The sequence below is a fragment of the Microtus ochrogaster genome, chromosome 15 (assembly GCF_000317375.1).
Source record: "Microtus ochrogaster isolate Prairie Vole_2 chromosome 15, MicOch1.0, whole genome shotgun sequence".
Classification (NCBI taxonomy): Eukaryota; Metazoa; Chordata; class Mammalia; order Rodentia; family Cricetidae; genus Microtus; species Microtus ochrogaster.
The window spans coordinates 18971927-18987357 of NC_022017.1; positions in this window are offsets into that span (position 1 = coordinate 18971927).

Genomic DNA, 15431 nt, shown 5'->3' on the forward strand with positions numbered 1-15431 from the left:
ATTAAATTAAGAAAAACGCCTCCATAAGATCCAGTTGTAAGGCATTTTCTTAATTATTGATTGATTGCGGATGGCCTAGCCTGGTGTGGTTGGTGCCATTCATGGACTGGTGGTCCTGAATTCTATAAGAAACAGGTTGAGCAAGTCAGTAATCAGCACCCCTCCACGGCCTCTGCATCAGCTCCCGAATCCAGGTTTCTGCCATGTTTGAGTTCCTTTCCTTATACTTCCACATTGCGGTTCATCATAGAAAACAGTAAGCCAAATAAACCTTTTCTTCTCCTGCTTGCCTATTGGTCATGGTGTTTCCTTGCAGCAACAGCAACCCTAACTATGACATCCCGTTTTTCCTTTTGTCTTATGTGTTTGATTATGATCCATGCAGTCAAAAACCTTGAGAAAATATTTCAAATAATAATTTAAATAAATAAATTATTTATTTGATGTCTGATTATAACACTGCTTAATACTTTTAAAATAGCAATATTTTTTAATTACCTGTAGAACTTTCACTGAAAGGACATTAATTTTTCTATTTTATTTTCTCTAATTCTCTGGTTTTATTTTACATCAGAAGTACTTCTGTTATCTTTGACTTTTCTTAAAGTGATCTACATTGAAGCTATAACTTTATAAAATTACTCTACCAATTGAGGCAAAATATTCTGATATGTTAGGCATATACAGTTTTCACGTTATACATTTATCTGTATTATTGAATTTACCGTGTATGTGTATTCTTCTCTTGGTTATTTTCTGTCATAACCAGAGATCCGAGTTGTTCTTTGAAGTAAGTGGATGTGTTCACTAAACTTGTGATAATGAGAAGGTCACCTCGACCCAGAGAAGAGCTATGAATCTTGTAGAAATTAGCAATGCCGTGATGCCGAGGCAGCTGACAGTTCATTTCTGAACTATTTGATCAGAGATACGTTTTGGGCATATTGTTTACTTTTGGAAAAATTTAGAAGAATTTAAAGCCAGAAAATGCAGAGCATTCTCAGCCGTTACACTCCCTGCCCGCTGGCATGCAACTCGTTTGCAGTTCTTGGCTATTACCTTGGTTTTCTGCTCTTTGGCAAAGGGAAGACATAGGTGGACATGATGACAGTACCGAATGCTATTGTTTAGGGAAATGAAGTGATCTGAGCAAAAGTATCCCACACTCCAAAAAGAATAAAAGGTTTGCAACAACTGTTCAGTCCCTATGAAGATTAATAATCAAACAAAGCCAAGTAAGTAATTGGGAGGAAATCTAATTAAAGGTGAGCAATTAAATTTAAAAGTGAGGCAACGGCTCTTACCCCCCTTCTTCAAACCCTCATAACACTGCTTTCTAGCTCAGCCTCATTCCTTCGTGTCAGCCATTGACAGCTAGAAACCCCTGCTTCCTAGAGACCCCAGTGGACAGCACTGGGCTGAGACTCAGGTTGGTGATTCTCACAATTGCTCCTGTCCACCATCAGCCTTTCTCCAGTCTCACCTTCAGTTCTGCAGCAGCCCGCTTGCAGGTGCCCTTCCTCTCACCATCCATCCTTTCCCCTGGAGATACCAGCTCCTACTTGGGATGGAGCTTAGCTCTTCCTTGCAGAACCACGCAGCATTCCCTCTTTGCCCATCTCCATTCCTCTGTGTCAGCTGTCTATACCTAGCAACCATTTTCCCAGGCCCCTGGTGGCCACCCCAGGCTGGGACTCAGGTCGATGTTCCTCACTATCCTTCCTCTCCATCCATTACGATCTTTCCCGTTTCACCCTCAGCCCCGTTGGAGCCTGCTCACGGGTGCATCTCTTCCCACCTCACCTCCAGCCACTGGAGACTGGGATGCTTGGTGCAGACCCAGGATTGCCATAGGGCTGTCATCCTGGGTCTCCAGACATTTGTTTGTCTTCCTGCTGCATTCTTGCAGAAACTCTCCTCCCGCCATGGTTCCAACTCCCCAAGGAACCATGCTTTGGCCTAGACAGGATTACCCTAGCTCTTTCTCACAGCCCATCTCAGTCTTCCCTTCTAGCCCTCCCAGGCACTCACTGCCTGGGAAAAACTCTCTATCAAGGAAATCTGAGCCTCCACACTTTCTTACGATCTGGACAGGGCAGCAGTAATGAGGGAACAGAACAGCAAATCAACAAAGACAAAAACAAATAGCAATATCTCAACCACCCTAAATCCAAATGCGTAGACACCAGGGCAAAAACACAGACTTGAGTGCTCAAGACAGTGTATCTTCTCCAGAAACCAGTAACCCTACTACAATAGACCGTGGAAATGCAATATAGATGAATCACAAGACAATACATTCAGAATAACCTTTATGAAGATGTTAGTGGCCTTAGAGAAGATGTAAATACATCTATTAATAAATTCTGTTAAAAAACAAGCAGAGGAAGGAAATGAAAATAATTTGAGGCATGAAAGTGGAAATAAAATCAATAAAGAAAACCCAGACTAAGTGAGAACTGGAAATGAATAATTTAGGAACTTAAACAGGAGCCTCAGAGGCTCACTCACGAGCAGAATACAAGAGATGGAAGAGATATATAAGACGAGACAGAAGAAATGGATGCCCCAGTCAAAGAAAACATTAACTCTAAAAACACCCAGACACAAAACATCCAGGGAACCCGTGACACCACGAAAAGACCTAATCTAAGAAAAACGGGAATAGAGGAAGGAGAAGAAATTCTGGCCAAAGACAGAGAAAATATTTTCAACAAAACTATAAATAGAAATTTCACCAACATAAAGAAGAAGGTACCTATTAAGGTAGAAGAAATATACAGAACACCAAATAGACTGGACCAAAAGGGAAATTCTACATGACACATACTCAAAATGGGAAACAAGTCGAATAAAAAATATGGAAAGCTACAAGGGAAAGATACCAAAATAACACATAAAAGTTGACTGAATAGAATAACACCTAGCTTTTCAATGAAGACTGTACAAGCCAGAGCAGACTGGGCAAATGTTCTATAAACTATGAGACCACAGATGTCACCCCAGTAAAAATTTCAATCACAATAGATGGAAAAGACATTTCTAAATCAAGGTCAGATAAGCAATTTAAACAAATCTGTAACTTCCTAGTAAAACAGAAGCAGCAGCAATTGAAAGTCTCCCAACCAAAAAGGCCCAGGGCTAAATGGTTTTAGAACAGAATTCTACCAGACTTTCAAAGAAAAGTTAATCCCAATTCTCCTCAAATTATTTCACAAAATGGAAACAAAGGGAACATTGCTCAATTACTTTTTATGAAGTCATAGTTACCCTGATATTTAGACCACATAAAGACTCAATGAAGAAAGAGAATTTCAGATCAAGTTATCTTATGAACATAGATGAAAAATTTTAAATAAATTACTTGCCAATTGAATTCAACAACACATAAAAAATATAATCCACCATGATTAAGTAGGTTTCGTACCAGAAAGGCAGGGATGCTTCAACATACATAAATCAATAAAGGTAATCCACCATATCAATAGACGAAAAGACAAAAAACACACTGTTATCTCATTAGATGCAGCAAAGGTGTTGGGGAAAATGAAACATCCTTTCATGATAAAAGTACTGGAGAGATTAGGGATACAATGGACATAACATAATAAAGTCAATTTACAGCCAGTCCATAGCCAACATCAACCTAAATGGAGAGAAACTCAATACATTTCCACTAAAATTAGTAATAAAACAAAGCTTTTTGTTTTTAATCTATCAATATTTATTGAATATAATACTTTAACTCCTAACTGAGGACACTGGCATTTTAAAAAGATGCCAATAGCACACATTAGAGAAAAGACAGAATCTTCAGCAAGCAGAACAGGTTAAACTGGTTGGTTGCATGTAGATGAATGCAAATAGATTTATACTTATCACCTTGCATAACTCAACTTCAAATGGATCAGGGACCTAAACACAAGACCAGATGCTCTGAATCTGATGGAAGAGAAATTGGTAATAGTCTTTAACTTATCAACACAAGAAAAAATTTCTAAACAGAATAGCAGCACAGGAGTAAGAACAAAAAAATAATGATTGCAGCCTTGTGAAGCTGAAATGTCTTGTCTGGCAAAAAGCATCATAATTAGGCAAAGTGGCAGGCTATGCAACGGGAAAATATCTTTATCAATTATTCAATTGATAGAGGGCTACTAATATGTAAAATACATAATGATCTCAATAAAATTGGACATCAAGAAAGCAAATAATCCAATTAGACCTGATCAGAAAGTTCTCAAAAGATGAAACACAAGTGGCTAAAAAACACTGAAAAAAATGTTCAACATCCTGAGTCATCAGAGAAATGCAAATCAAAACTATGTTGAGATTTCATTTCATATGAGTCAGAATAGCCAAGAGCAATGAAGCAAGTGGTAGCTTATGATATTAGGTATATTGGGAAAGGAGAACACGTATTTATTGCTGGTGGAGTACAAACTTGTACAGCCACTATGTAAATCAGTGTGGTGGTTCCTAAAGGAAGCTGGGAATAGAACTACCTCAATATCTAGTTATACCGTGCTTGGACATATGCTCGAAGGACTCTACTACTGCAGAGATACTTGCTCAGCTCTGTTCGTTGCTTCTCTATTCATACTATACATAAATTGGACAGCATAGATGTCCATTAACTGATTAATGGGTAATGAAAATGTGGTACATGTTCATTAACTTAGATGGATGGAGTTAGAAAAAAATTCTTTCTGAGTGAGATAACCCATACCCCAAAGGACAAATATTCTATGCTTCCTATATGTAGAGGTTAGCTTTTTAAGCCTTTGATAGGTGTACTACAATCTGTATATCTATAGAGGTCAGACATTGAATAAGGGACATTGAGGAGGGGAGGATATCCCAGTAAGGGGAACTAGAATATACAGTTCTGAAGAGACACGGAGGGAGACTAGTGTGGGGGAGATTAAATGGAGAGTAGAATGGAAGAGGGGGTAAGTGAGGGAAAATGGGGAGGAGAGACAATTAATATTAAGGGTCATTTGAGGTGTCATACAAAAACCTACTACTGTAGAAGTTTCCTAAACTATACATATATATGAAAGAAATAAATAGAGTTGCCAAATAACAAGAAAGACAATACCCCAACCCCGCACCTTTTGCCACAAAATCAAATGTTAGTACCAAGAATGAGCTCCTTCCTGTTGGGTCATTAGCCAAGGGCCCCAATGAAAACCCCACAAACATCTCAGACTATTGTCAAGGCTACTGCTCTCCACAAAGTGATGCTAAGGTCCTATTGGTGAAGACAACATTTAGGTATTTATATATTTCATCGAACCAGAAAAGTCGAGCTGTTGCTTCTCTAGAGGCACCCCTATTAACTAGGGTTCATATTACTGGGATGTATCCCATATACTACCAGAGGCGGAAGGTAACCCTATGAATCAGTCATGTGATCTAAAATGATGACCTGCGTGCAAGATATGCTGGTGCAATAGGGTACATTTTGGGAGTAACCAACTGGTGCCTGATTGGATTTGAGGCCCATACCAAGAGATGCAACCCATGCCTGACACTAATTAGATGATCAAGTGCCTGAGACTAGACAGGCCATGGGCCTATGGGAACACCAAACACTATTGCTCTGCTAAAGAAATATCACAATAAGTCACCACTAGTGACATCCTGCTGTACCTATTGATCAGTGCATACCTCAGCTTCCTCCTGCATTAGGTAGGAACTAATTCAGCGACCTACGACTGGACAATTGTGAGAGATTTTGGACCATTCTACATGGGATGTCTTCACCAATGTCCCCTCCCCCTTTCAGGGATCAGGGACCTATGAGGAACGGGAGGCAGAAAACTAGAGGGGGTGAACTCCAAGGAAACAATGCCTTTCAGATACAACAGTGTTAATTGGGGCCCTGGGGAGGAGAGGGAAAACTGGTCAAGTGATTCTGCCTTTAACCAAGAAACTATCTTTAATTGATATCTACGAGCAAGGGAAAAATTAGTTTTCTCCAGTGAAGTCTTACTAGGTATTTAAATTATTCTTCAGGGTAAGACACGGCCAGTGGTAGATGGTCCCACAGAAACAAAATCAATTGTGTTTTGTGTGCTTTTTGTGTCATGTAGCTTTGTTTGGGCAATTTTTTCATCTTTCTGGTCTTTTGCCTATAGATTATGATATCTGGTTTTGTGGTGGGTTTGTGTGTGTAAGTGTGTGTGTGTTTCTTTGCCTCTTTATTTCTTTTTTTTCCTGGGTTGTTGGTTTTATTTGTTTACCTGTTTGCCTTTTAGAGAGAAAGAGAGAGAGGAGTGTGGAGGTTGTTGAGTTGGGAGGTATGGAAGTTATGAAAGAAATTGGAAGAGGAGAGGAGCACATGATCAGAATATGCTGTATGTATTTTTCCTCAATAAAAATATGGCAACATCTAACTAGATTATAGACAGATTTTCTAAAGTTATTGAGACATTATTTAGGATAATTTAATCATTCTATTTAAGAGATGGCTGTTGTGAGAGATGGCTTATGAGGAAAGTATGTAGGAAATCTTGTATTTAGTTAGTCATAAGTTCATAGTATATCATTACAGATCATGGTCACCCAAAGAGAGGTATGGTACCAAGCCTGACTTCAAGGGCCAATATGTAAAAACTTTAATCTTATAATGCTATAGCTCCAGCTTTGCATTAGTCAGAAACATCATCTCAGTACATTTTCCCTGTGACCACTTGGGAGAAACATTATCATTATCCCCGTGCCCAGACCCAGTCTACAAAAATAGAAACTGGCAGAACTGAACCCCAACTCTTTAGATGTATCCCTACAGGGTCTGGAGGTGGGCCTCAGTTGCTCAGTTGCTGCCTGGCTTTACTGAGGCCCTGAGCTGGATTGCTACACTGTGGGAGATGGGCGTGGTGGCACATACTTCTGACCTCAGAACTCAGTTACTCTTCCTGGTGGTCTACAACCACAAGAGTAAGCCATGGGCCTGAAAGCACTCAGTGGAGAAGTAGAGATGGACGTCGGCTGGGAGTACTAAATGCATGTTAGGGTTATAATATTTTGAATTTATGATGGGTTTTGTGACTTATCCCTTAGGGAGTTAAAGAAAATCTGAAGTAATTTGAATTACATTGTTTAAAAGCCTTCTACTTTTGCTGCCCTTTCTTTAATGGGAGTCACATTTATTAATATCTTATGAGGAACTGATCTGGATAATACTGACCTTAATAATTTTTCTGTGTAATACCAACATGACTGTGTATTTTGGTCATTTTAATGCTGAGCCATGCCATACAGAGACAGAAAGACCTTGATATTTCAGTAACATTTTCTAATTTTTGCTCTTTGTAACTATTTATAATTCATCTTCTTCTTCCTATGTAGATTCATGTATGTTTCTCTTAGGGTCCTCTTTGTTGTCTAGATGCTTGGGGGTTATGAACTGTGTTTTTTGTTGTTGTTGTTGTTGGTTTTTTTTTTTTTTTTGCTTTATGTCAAAAAGTCACTTTTGAGTGAGTAGATAATATATTTGTTTTTTTGTGGAGGCCCCAAAATGTGAGCTTATTTCCACCTTGTCTGAAGGTCAGAGGGTTTCAGCAGCTTGTTGCCATTCCAAAGGTCAGAGAATTTGAACTTAATTCTGTTCCTTCAAGGTTATCATCTGTTTCTACCACAAAGGCCCCATTTAGACTCAGATCAGAGAGTTCCACTCTCTCAATGCTATTGTCAATATCCAGATCATGTATTTCAGGAATAGAGAAGTAGATGTTTCAACCCCAAACAAAAGTCTAAGGATCCTACTAAGTCCAACTTTCTTAAGGATATAATAATGGATCTATCCTCCCGGAGTGATTTGCGTACACAATGTTTTGGTCTAGGTGTGAGCATTACTTGTTTTGTCCTAGTAACAGAACGTTTAATTACGAATGGAGCTTGCAACCTTCAATTGGTATGTTCATTTCCTTGTATCATGTTAATGCAGTCTTTTGTCTTTTAACCTTTTTGTATTGGGGTATAAAAGTTCTTGGAAAATTAAACATGGGAGATTTTAGTATTCACTGAAACTTTCTCCTAGTACTATCCTGTTTTCTGTTTTATTATTTTCACTTGCATCTTTGTTCTCTTTACCATTTTTCTAATCCCCATGCCCCTACTCTGGTAAGTGGTATTTTAGTCAAAGTTGGTCTCCGACATCTTCCTGGGACTTGGTTATCTCACTCAGTATGTTTTTTTCTAGATCCAACCATTTGATTGTAAACTTCAAGATGAAAGCCTGAGTAGTACTCTGTTGTGTAAATGTACCATTACAGGTCTCCTGAGTAAACTGGGAGGAGGGGGGCAAGAAAGGGTAGAAGGGTAGGGGGAGAAAGGGAAAGGAGCAGAGAAATATGTATAACTCAATAAAAATGAAAAAGGAAATAATGTGAATTAAAAAATCATCTTTCAGTTCGGTTTCAGGTAATTTTTCCTCTGCTGCCCTCATATGTTTGCAGGAAAGAGAAAGGGCACTGCTGCTCAAATGTATGACGACATTTCATAGTTGGAATAGTTTCTAAAATACTTACACATGACACTAGTGAGTGTCATATGCTTCAAATGCAGAGTGACCAGGAATGGTAAATACAATGACTGTCCTTTCTACTTCTTTAGAACTTTAATATTTTTTTTTAAAAAAATCAATTGCAACTTATATATGAGCCAGTCTCAGTGTGTATCCCTGTAATTTCAGGGGAGACAGGAGAATTTCAGGTTTATCAGTAGTTAGGGCAACACAAAGGAACCTTATTTATAAGACAAACAAAGACTTTCAGGTGTTATAATCCAGAGCCAACATCATAGAGAATGGGAAAAATGATAGCATTTTCTAAGATCAGAAATAAAAATGACATGTCAACTGTCAACTCTTTTGTTTTAACTGTTTAGTCTTATTAAACATAGTACTAAAATTTTAGAAAATTCAATCAGGTTAAGGAAATTAAAGGAATACAAAAAGAAAATGAAGAAGTCAAATGACCAAGATTTATAAACAAAGACAAAAATGATTGTACATAAGAAACTTAAAGACAACTACAGACAGCTCTTCTCAACACTAAAACAATAGGTTTTCTTTGCACTAATAATACATTTTTTTCTGCAAAAGAAATCACAGAATCAATCCTATTCGCAATAGCTACCAAAGGAAAATAAATACAATGATGGTAACTAAAATGTATTAATGAGAGAAATTCCAGAACACACGAAAGAGATAGAATGACTTTCCATATTCATAGAGTGCGACTGTGATAACATAAACTACTAAAGATTCCTATTGCCCAAAGGTATCTCCAAATTCAGTAAAATTCCCATCAAAATACCATGCACATTTTTCAAAGACTTAAAAAAATTATAGAATGAATTTGAAAATACTGAATACTCCAAATAATAAAATCAATTTATTGAGGAAACGAATGAAGGTGAAAGCTCACAATCCCTTATGAAGACAATGCAAAGGCTCATCGTGGCATTTTCTATAAGTCAGATGCAGGCAAATGGAACTGAGTGGAGGCCCTAGAAACAAGAACACACATCAGCAGCTACCAAATCCCAAAAAAGACATGCAAGACATGCCTTCAAGCAAGGAAAGCTTATGCAAAACCTGAGCCAGAAAAACTGGATATACACATGCAGAAGAATAAAACTTGACCTTTATTCCAACATGTATAAAAATCAAAATTCAGTGGTTCAAATTTCTAGGTGCAAAATATGAAAGCAGGAGAAGAAACAGTGTATACGCAATGCTGTGCTATACTGAATCCACAACGCACAATAATCAAGAGAAGTGACAAATGTGGCATTGGGAGCCTTGGAATTTTCTGCACAGCATGGGAAATGTGAGCAGGCAACTCCCAGAATTGGGAAACATTTGGCAAAGAGTAAATATCTATTATAGATTAGTAATCTAATTTAAATCATGGGCAAATTACTTGAATATATATGGCCCAACACATATTCACACTCACACACCCCCAACATTTGTGCAAATGACAGCAAAATATATAAAAAATATGTTTAATTCCCCAAGTAATTAGGAAAATGCAAATCAAAAGTATATTGAGATACCATCCCACTTCAGTCAGAATGTCTATCACCAAGTTAATAAAGTAATTATGGTGGTTTGAAAGAAAATGGCCCCCAAATGAGTGGCACTATTGGAGATGTGGCCTTGTTGTAGTAGGTGTGGTCTTGCTGAAGGAAGTGCGTCATACGGAGGCAGACTTTGAAGTCTCAAATATGCTTGAGTCACACCCAGCATCTCAGATCACTTTCATGTTGCATTTGAGTCAAGATATAGGACTCTCAGATACTTCTTATCACCATATCTGCCGGCACTCCACCATGTCATACCATGATGATGATGGACTAAACTTCTGAAACTGTAAGATACCCCAATTAAATGATTTTCCCTTATTAGTGCTGCAATTTTCATGGTGTCTCTTCACAACCATGGAAACCTTAACTAGACAGTAACAAATGCTGGGAAATATCCAGAGATGATAAGCTCTCATGTACTGTTCGTAGGAAGGCAAATTAGCACTCATTATGGAGAACAGAATGGAAGTTTTTTAAATGGAGACAAACTCAAAGCAATTCCACTAAAACTGGGGACACTAAAATCATGTTCACTTTCTCCATATCTCTTCAACACAGTTCCTGAAATTTTAGCAATAACAATAAGACAACAAATGGAGATCAAGGGGATTCAAATTTGAAAGGAAGAAGTCAAACTTTCATTATTTTCAGATGATATGGTAGTGTATATATGTGATCCCAAAAACTCTACCAGAGAACTCCTACAGCTGAAAAATACCTTCAGTGATGTGGCAGGATACAAGATCAATTTTAAAAATTAGTAGTTCCACCTATACACAACTGATAAAGAAGCAGAGAGGGAAATCAGAGAAACATGAATTTTCACAATAGCCACAAATAGCATAAAGTATCTTGGGGTAACATTAACCAAAGAATTGAAAAACCTACTTGACAAGAACTAAGTCTTTGAAGAAAGAAATTGAAGAAGATAATTCCAGAAAATGGAAAGATCTCTCATGCTATTGGATAGGTAGGATCAACATAGTAAAAATGGAAATCCTACCAAAAGCAATTTATAGATTCAATGCAATCCCTATCAAAATCCCAGCACAATTCTTCCCAGACCTGGAAAAAACAATAATCAACTCTATACAGAAAAACAAAAAACCCAGAATAGCCAAAACAATTCTATACAATTAAGGAATGTCCCAAGGCATCACCATCCCTGACATCAAGCTCTATTACAGAGCTATGTAATGCAAACAGCTTGGTATTGGCATAAAAACAGAGACGTTGACCAATGGAATCGAATCAAAGACCTGCATATTAATTCACATACCTATGAACAGATATTTGACAAGGAAGCTAAAGTTATACAATGGAAAAAAGAAAGTATTTTCAGCAAATGGTGCTGCCATAATTGAATATCAACATGTAGAAGAATGAAGATAGATCCATATCTATCCCCATGCACAAAACTCAAGTCCAAATGGATTAAAAACCTCAATATAAATATGACCACACTGAACCTGATGGAAGAGAAAGTGGGAAGTAGTCTTAAATGCATGGGCACAAAAAACCACTTCCTAAATATAACCCCAGTAGCACAGACACTGAGAGCAACAATAAATAAATGGGACCTCCTGAAACTGAGAAGCTTCTGTAAAGCAAAGGGCACAGTCATTAAGACAAAAAAACATCCAACTGAATGGGAAAAGATCTTCACCAACCCCACATCATACAAAGGTCTGATCTCCAAAATGTATGAAGAACTCAAGAAACTAGACATTAAAATTTTAATTGACCCAATTAAAAAATGGGGTACAGAACTGAACAGAGAATTCTCAACAGAAGAAGTTCAAATGGCCAAAAGACACTTAAGGTCATGTTCAACTTCCTTAGCTATCAGGGAAATACAAATCAAAACAACTTTGAGATACCATCTTACACCTATCAGAATGGCTAAAATTAAAAACACCAATGATAGCCTATGCTGGAGAGGATGTGGAGTAAGGGGAACACTCATCCATTGCTGGGGGGAATACAAACTTGTGCAACCACTTTGGAAATCAGTATGGCGGTTTCTCAAGAAATTTGGGATCAATGTACCTCAGGGTCCAGCAATACCACTCTTGGGAATATACCCAAGAGATGCCCAATCATACTACAAAAGTATTTGTTCTACTATGTTTATAGCAGCATTATTTTTAATAGCCAGAACGTGGAAACAACCTAGATGCCCCTCAATAGAAAATGAATAAAGAAAGTGTGGAATATATACGCATTAGAGTACTACTCAGTGGTAAAAAGCAATGACATTTTGAATTTTGCATGCAAATGGATGGAAATAGAAAACACTATCCTGAGTGAGATAACACAGACCCAAAAAAAATGAATATGGTGTGTACTCACTCATTAGTGGACTCTAGCCATAAACAAAGGACATTGAGCCTATAGTTCACAAGCCTAGAGAAGCCAAATAACAAAGTGAACCCAAAGAAAAACATATATTGATCCTCCTGGAAATTGGAAGCAAACAAGATCGCCAGGCAAAAGTTGTGAGCATGGGGGTGGGGTAGGCGTTGGGGTGGGGTAGGGGAAGAGGAGAGGGGAGCGAGAAGGGAGAAGGGAAAGACTGGGGAGATCTTAGGAGAGTGGGAAGGTGGAGAAGGAGGAAGGGCAGATATAGGAACAGGGAAGAAAATATCTACATTAAGGGAGCCATTTTAGGATTGGCAAGAGACTTGGCTCTAGAGAGGATACCAGGTGCCCACGGAAATGTCCCCAGATAGGTCATTGGGCAGCAGAGGAGAGGGTACCTGAACTGTCCTTGCCCCACTATCACACTGATGATTATGTCAAATATCACCATAGAACCTTCATCCTGCGACAGTTGGAGATAGAGACAGAGACACTCATCAGAACGATGGACTGAGCCCCCAAGGTCCAGCTGATGGGCAGAAGGCGGGAGAAGATGAGCAAGGAAGTCAGGACCGCGAGGGGTTAGTCCACCCACTGAGACAGTGTGCCTGCGCTGAGGAGAGCTCACCAAATCCAGCTGGACCTGGACTGAATGAGCATGTGATTAAACCGAACTCTCTGAATGTGGCTGCCAATGGGGGCAGACTGAGAAGTCATCGATAATGGCACTGGGACCTACTGCATGTACTGTTTTTGGGGACCCTAGTCTATCTGGATGCATACCTTCCTAGGCCTGGATGGAGAGGGGAGGGCATTGAACTTCCCACAGGGCATGGTACCCTGCCCTCTCTTAAGGAGGGAGTGGGAGGGAGGGAGGAGGGGGAGCGGGAGGGGAATGGGAGGAGGGGAAGAAGTGTAAATTTTTGAATGGAAAATTAAAAAAAAAATTAAAAATATAATTGCTATCCTTAAGCTGGCCTGGTTATTTCCCGTATCAAGGTAATTCATGACAGAAATGACATTGTTTTTTCTTTCTCCAGTTTTATATAAATTTTGTTGCCAAGGAGATTTAGATTTCATTATTATTATTGACACTTCCTTTTATAGAAAACCTCAACTGGTGAAATATATGGGAAATAAGTCTGCAGTAGTCCAAAACTGCAAAGAAAGAAAAAAGGAATCTAAGTCACAAATGCTTTACAAGAAAAAAACATACTATTTTTATTATTATGCTTGAATTTATATTTTACATTTGCAAATATAATTATGACATTAATGATGAATTTGAATAATTGTTCTTCTCAAGAATAACTGGGTAACAAGTTTTTAATTGATACATTTCACCCATTATCACAGTGTAAATGCAGTGTAAATATTATACCCTGAATAATATAAATTTTAGTATTAAAACATCAAAATATATTTTATAGGTTAAACTACCTTACTTATATAATGGAACTATCTAGATATTCACCAGTAGCTAACTATAATGTAAAAATATCTGATATGTCAAACAAATGTGTAATTTATTTCTCAAAACCAAATAAATTTATTATTGAAAAGATTTAAAAAAAAGAAAGTTCTTTAAGCAAGCCCTTTTTTTGTTTTGTTTTGTTTCTTTTTTGGGGTTTTCGAGGAAGGGTTTCTCTGTAGCTTTTGGAACGTGTCCTGGAACTTGCTCTTGTAGACCAGACTGGCCTCGAACTCACAGAGATCCACCTGTCTCTGCCTCCTGAGTGCTGGGATTAAAGGTGTGCTTCACTACTTTCAGTCAAGGAAGCCCTTTCTTAAAGGAGCCATGCAGTTTTTGCTGCTAAAGCTGAGTCAGAAAGCTTTCTCTTAAAGGAATCGTGCCTCTGCTGGCCTCTACCAAACAGAGCCCACCTGAGAAAATGCCGATACCATGATAAACACTGTATTTTGTGTCTAGAATTCCTTCCCACGTTTTCTCAGGTTTTATGTGGATGTAATTGCCCGATGTTGGTACCATCTATAAAAGAAGGAGGGTACCCTTTTGTTACCGACTGCCCAGACCTGAATCACACAGAAACTATATTAATTACAACACTGCTTGGCCAATAGTTTAAGCATATTCCTAGCTAATTCTTACAGCTTAAATTAACTCATTTCTATTAATCTTTGTATCATCACAATGCTGTTACCTACCAGTAATGTTCCAGGGGGCATTTCTCTTCTTCAGCAGCTTCCTGGTGTCTCTTCTATTTTTATCTCTTCCAGCCTTGCTATATGTCCTGCCATAAGAAAATGCAACTTTATTGATTAACCAATTAAAGCAACACATGTACAGAAAGACATCCCACATCAAAGTTAACTTTATACTTAAGAAAAGCATTATCTCACAATCATCTAAATGACACAAACTTTTTCTGAAATAACATGCAATAAGAATGTTATCATTAAAATAAAATGACCACCCAATGTAACCAGAATAACACTCAGCATCACAAACAGATATTATCAACCTTTACATATATGTTGCTTCAACATTTATAGGATATTTATTTTTTTAAGGCTCCTTTCACCTTGCTGAATGCTTTCAGCAAATAATCACCACACAATACACATATGCACACATGCTATTCTGGGTCAAAGGCATGAAAGGCTACACAATTTAATATTAAAGCTATGCATTTAGCTTAGGTTATAAAGAATGGCTACATGGGATTCCAAGAGAGAGTTAGGTCAGTTACATTTTTCTCCTAAAGACATATTAACTTTAAATAATCTGAGCACACAGTAAGACAGGAGACTAAGGGCATAGTCTTAAATGACCTTAAGGGAGATTATTAACTAGGCTTTGCAAAAGTTCAATATCTTTGAAGGCCAGAGGGATTTTTGAAAAAAAAATATCATCACACATATGAATAGATTTAGTTTACTTCAAGGTTTAAATATTATAAATAATACTGTAATAAGCATTATTTTATGTCTTTTCTCATGCTACTTTA